This window comes from Ochotona curzoniae, unplaced genomic scaffold (genome assembly GCF_017591425.1).
Source record: "Ochotona curzoniae isolate NIBS_2020 unplaced genomic scaffold, NIBS_Ocur_1.0 contig_3498, whole genome shotgun sequence".
In the NCBI taxonomy this organism is placed as follows: Eukaryota; Metazoa; Chordata; class Mammalia; order Lagomorpha; family Ochotonidae; genus Ochotona; species Ochotona curzoniae.
The window spans coordinates 41482520-41488519 of NW_024465885.1; positions in this window are offsets into that span (position 1 = coordinate 41482520).

Below are 6000 nucleotides of genomic sequence, written 5' to 3' on the forward strand. Positions count from 1 at the left end.
GTTTTTTGCCACGTCTTCAAAAACAAAATAATTCCAATGTTGTGGAAATAAGATAACTTCCTAATTCCTAACATGAAGAGCATTGAGCATTGAAATTGTGTTGGACGGACTCTGAAAGCGTTACTGTTGTCTCCCCAGCTGCTGTGATTGTCCATCGTGAGCAGCTTTCTGTGAGGGTGCCAGAGGTCTGTGGCTCACTTTTCAGGAACAAAACAGACAGGTACATGGATTATGTAAAAGTCTCTTCCTGGGGTCACCTTCCCCAACTGGCTTTGAGAAAACCAGCAACATTTCATAGGAATACACTTAGCCAAAAATTTTGTGCAGCCTTGGGAGCAGAAATGACCCCAAGGAGAAAGCTCACATGGAGGTCCAGTCAACAGCCGGGAAGAAATTGATTCCTGCAGTTCCATATATGCAATGAACTGAATTCTGCCAGCCATGAGTATGCCATTGGATCCCTATCTGCCAAAGCCTCATGTATAACTCACATTCCAGTGAACATATTGCATGAAATACAAATAAGAAAATCAAGCTTCTCATCGGATGTATAAGTTAGCTTAATATCTATTACTAGCTCATGGTGAATCAAATTATAAATCTATTCTATAGGATCCACCTTCATAAAAAAAAGTGTACCTTTAAAATGGGAGATTAAATATGTGAACTACAAGAACTTTGAGATATATGAACATGAAAGTTTGCAGGAGTAATTTTTTTTTTCCATCAGCTTGTACCATGTACCAGTAACCATGAATATTTAACCCAACTATGAATATTATTTTATTTAGTGTTGAGAGTTATATAATGTAATATGTGTTGGTTGCTCATTGCAGTGAGTACCAATGAGATTTATTAAAAATAATAAATTGCACTTATCAGAAAATAACATTTGAATTGGTAAAGAAAGGGATAAAGAAGCAGTAAAAGAAAATATCCTCCAAAGAACATAACAATTCTCTTTCTTACATGTTGAAACACAAAACTGAAATCAATGATTCACAGAAAAGGCTAAGGTTGCTCTGGTAGATTAAATAAGTTTATTATATCAACAAGGAAAATAGTTAGCAAAACTGATGTAGGAAGTTACTGTGGTATCATCATCCTGGTGGAAGGAGAACTGCGCGGTCTTCATTAACTGCATCTTATCCCACTTTATGGAGAAAACTAAAATTTAGATTTTATGTCAACAACAAACATGTTGCACTTCCAAAGCAAGGATCTTCATTCAAAGATGAAGCACAGAAAATGGGGAGCTCAGAACGAGAGAATATCACAGGTATCGAGGGTAGCAGTCTCGTGGTTGTCCTCAGTAGTAGTAGCCAAATCCAGAGCCATAGCCAGAACCAAAGCCATAGCCACAGCCACAGAGGGAGCGTGAGCCATAGCCATAGCCAGAGCCATAGCCACAGCCCAGCCTGCGGATGCCACAGCCATAGTAGGAGCCATAGCCACAGCCCAGGCCTCCATAGCCATAGCCCAGGCCTCCATAGCCATAGCCCAGGCCTCCATAGCCACAGCATCCATAGCCACGGCCGCCATAGTAGTTTCCGTAGTAGCCACACATGGTGTTGGGTGTTGAGGTTGTCCTTGGGTGGAGGAGCAGGAGGAGGAGTGTAGGTGACTTGAGTCTGCACAATGCTGCTTGCAGGAGGCCTTTTATAGGTCCTCACTGTGGTTGTGACCCAGCAGAGGTGCTGCTGTGATTGGCCCATTTTATGACTAATGTAGTTAATTTGTTGTTTTTCAGTCATGAGGAAGATTTTTTTGTTGAATCCCTCGGCTTGGATTCTATCCAGTTAAGGACTTAATTCTTCTTTTATATTTTATTTATGTGCTGGAAAGGCAGAGAGAGTGATCTTACATTTCCTAATTCAGGTGTCAATCGCCCAGAACATTCAGGGTTGTACCCTCCCTAGATGAGGAATCTCAAAATCTGGATCTCTGATGTGGGTGTAACCATCAGTGCTGCCTCTCTACTTGAGCAGTAGCTGAAAGCTGGATCTCAAGGAGCATCGAGATGCTAACCCTGGCACTTCTCTGTGGAGTACGGAGACCTAGCTGGCGTCGTACCCATCAGGAAAATACCTACTCCAGGGATTCATTTTTATCCAAGATTTCAGAATATTCACATACTCACAGTCACAGCACAAATTACTATTATCCTCAATAATTTTACTGATGATGTGTGTGCATATGTTTGTGTGAGAGATATATTTCACATGAAAAATAATTTTCATTTGTCTGATAAGCTTTTCTTCTATGGTAAGGCAAAATAATTATTTTTCTTCCTATATTCAGTTACATTTTTACACTGAACATGATGTTGATAACAATCAGAAATAAACTCAAAAAACAAGGTAAGTGGGATTTTACTTTACTTTGTATATCAATGAGTCTAATTATAATTCTCATTTGGTTTCAACATGTACTGAAGAACAGCAAATACATTTTATATTGCAGAATCTGATGTCTCTGTTCCATTTTCCCAAATTGCATATATAATGAGGTATAGTGTTCTTAAGAAATCATGGCACATCTACCTGTGCTCACTAATGAACTGGAGGGCCTGGCAGGTAATGTGGTGGATTAAACCTCCTTCTGGAACGCCAGCATCCTAGGTGGACACTGGTTCAAAACCTGGTTGTCCACTTTCAATCCAGATCCCAAATAATGTTCAAAAGACAGCTCTGCTGCTTGTGTCCCTGCATGAACAGGGTACACCTGGGAGAAGCTCCAGGCTTCTGATTTTCGGCTAGCCCAAATCCAGCTTCTGCAGCCATTTGGGGAGTGAATCAGCAGACATATGGACTCTTTCTGTCCCTCCTCCTTCTTTTGCAACCCTTGCCCTTCCAAATTAAAATAAACCTTTAAAACAAAAGGAAAACAGAATTCTTTCTCTCTTATAACAACAAATCAGTACCTTCTGTTACCTGGCATACCGGATGATTTTGTGTAGTAATTCAAACAGTCCTGTCATCACTGAAATCCGTGTGAAAACTCAGCCTATTGTACAGCTGAAGTGGGAATAGCTTCATACTGTACCTCTGTTCATTTAAAAAGGTGTGGGATGCTGCAATACCCAACACATTCGCATACATATTTCTAATATCCCAACTACAATTTTTTGGAAAACACTTCTTTTTTTATGTTAGTGTTTTCCACTATGGTACCTCCATAGGCTATGTTTGAACTTTAGGCTGGATTACACGAAGATATATTGGTTTTGATGGTTAGACATCCTTTCTGTTTAATTTGTCTATCCTTCTAAAGAAAGGTGTTCATTTTTAAATTACCTAGTTCATCATACATTGTGACCATTACAAATGCGTAATAGCAATATAGTACTTAACACAACAGAAAAACATTTTGATACAAATGATCACATCAATTTATTTGATATTTATTCTTGTTTCACGCACTTCAGATGATCTTACCATATGTGATTCTAGACAGGGGCAATTTTCTATTTTTTTAAAGATTTCTTTTATTTTTATTGGAAAGGAGGAGAGACAGAGAGGAAGATCTTTTACCTGACAGTTCATTCCCCGGGCGGCCACAATGGCTGGAGCTGAGCCAATCCAAAGCCAGGAGCTAGGAGCTTCCTCCGGGTCTCCCATGTGGGTATAGGGTCCCAAGGATTTGGGCTGTCCTTGACTGCATTCCCAGGCCACAAGCAGGGAAGCAGGACCATGGAGATTAGAACCAGCGCCCATATGGGATCCCAGTGCATTCAAGGCAAGGACTTTAACTGCTACTTTATCACGCTGGGCCCAGGTGCAGTTTTCTAAATCCAGTGAATGATTAGGACAATTTATTTACTACCTGTTGGACTTACATAACAAGCGGAGACATTTTCATTGTATCTTGTATAATTTTCCCACAAAGAAAATAGTAATGACCTTGGACTATCACTTAACAGTGTCAATCAAACCACAAAGTATTATGTTTTTTCTTTTTTTTATTAATTACATTGTATTATGTGATACAGTTTTATATGCACTGGGATTCCCCCAACCCCTCCCCTAACCCTCCCCCCATGGTGAATTCCTCCACCTTGTTGCATAACCACAGTTCAAGTTCAGTTGAGATTCTTTTGTTGCAAGCATATACCAAACATAGAGTCCAACATCTTATTGTCCAGTTAAGTTCAACGGCTTCTTTGGGAGACCTTCTCTGGTCTGAAGGTAGAGCCAGCAGAGTAAAATCCCGATCAATTAAAAGCCCCAACATAACATCAGCAACAATATATAATGTTATGGAATTAATTGACATAGTATTGAGTAAACAATATGTTAAAATTAAATGCAAGTTCTTAACAACCTCCTTTGACTACTTTAATGACATTTCAACAATTGAGGTGCAAAACAGTTTTAGAAGGTGTGTGCAGAGAAATCTTCCATACCTTGGTGAGGAGTACTTAATCTTTGTGTCCTACCTAGTAAGATGTGTATGAGACCATGCTGACCAAGCTTTCCTTGTTGTTTTCTGCCTATCTATTCTAATTTGTGAGTGTGTGTGTGAATGTGTGTCTGTGTTTGGGGGCAGGGGACTCTGGAGTGACCTTCATGGTCATTGCAGAGAGGGTGGGACTCAAAGTTGGAACTAAGGACCAGAGAAAGCTCCTCTCCCTAGCCCCGAAGGGATTTTACTGTTCTTCTGATTCTGAGGACTGCTCAGGGTTCCTGGCTGTTGTTCCGATGACCTTGGATCTTACAATGAAGGATTCGGGCTTCTTCCATCCCATGTAGTAGATCCAAAGGGGGGGAGGGGTTGTGCTCTGAGTTCTTGGGCACCGAAGGCATTCAAGTTCCCCATGGTCTCCTTGGTACTTGGGATGCAGTCCTTGGTGCCCATACTGATAGTCCTTGGTGGGGATCCGGGAGTCTCCATGGTTGGGATAAAAGCCTCCTCCTGCCCCCTGCTCCACTCTGGGCCCCACGCCCCTGCTCTGGGCATATGACCTCTTGTTAATAGGTTGTCAGGATCACTCTTGATTCCCCCTGTATGTCTTTGTAGTTTTACTGATGTCTAATGCTATTTTGAATCTATTGTCTGTAAGTTACCTGTTCTGTTTCTGATAGGTTTCACTACGTAGCTTCCTCACACATTCACAGGAGATGGAAGATTTCTTTGCTCTCCCACCCCATTTCTAAATAGCACAAGGTTTTGAAAGTATATTAGGTTTTATGATTTTTCAAACCACGTGAGTTGAGTCCGTATTAGTTACAGATTCATCTGAGGAAGATTTACTGTCTTTGGGAATCTTTAGGGTTGATTCACATCCCCATTGTTCCCAGAGTCACCGAAATCTTTTTTGTTCCTGAAAGATTCCCCAACATTTATTTCATCCTATCAGAGAAGATCCATTGAGTTTTGTGCTTGCCAGTTATTCCTTCTAAGCATCTTCCTTTATCTTATCTTTATCCTGTCTCCCGAATGCGAAAGTACTCAAAGTCTACCCTCTATCTAGACCGTTTAAATGTGTGATGTTGGTTACAAGGTTTTCCAATCCTAACTTATGTTTGTAGTTTCAACACATATTATCAGATTATTTGTAAAATATATCACTTGACATCACCTATTGTTAGCATCTTTTGTAATCACAGTATAGTGAGCAACAAAAGAGAATAACTTTCCCAATGCATTTAACTAAACTAAACTTTATTTCACCATCCTTGCTATCAGACTCCTTTATTTTCTGTTCCAGGCTCTAATTGATATCACATTTTATTGCTCCACCTATTTAGATGACTCCAGTTGATGACAATTTCATGGGCTAGAAAATTAGATATTTTTGAGTATATCTATCTATTTGGATTTTTGTGAAGTTTTGCCATAACTAGACTTAAGTTGTACATATTGGGCAAGACTATAAGCACTGATGTGATCATCTGAAAGGTTTTCCACATCAGGGGTACATTCTAGGAATAAAGTGTTTAGAGTATCTGGAATAATTGAAGACAGATTCAAAATGATTCTTTCATCTTCTACATGTTG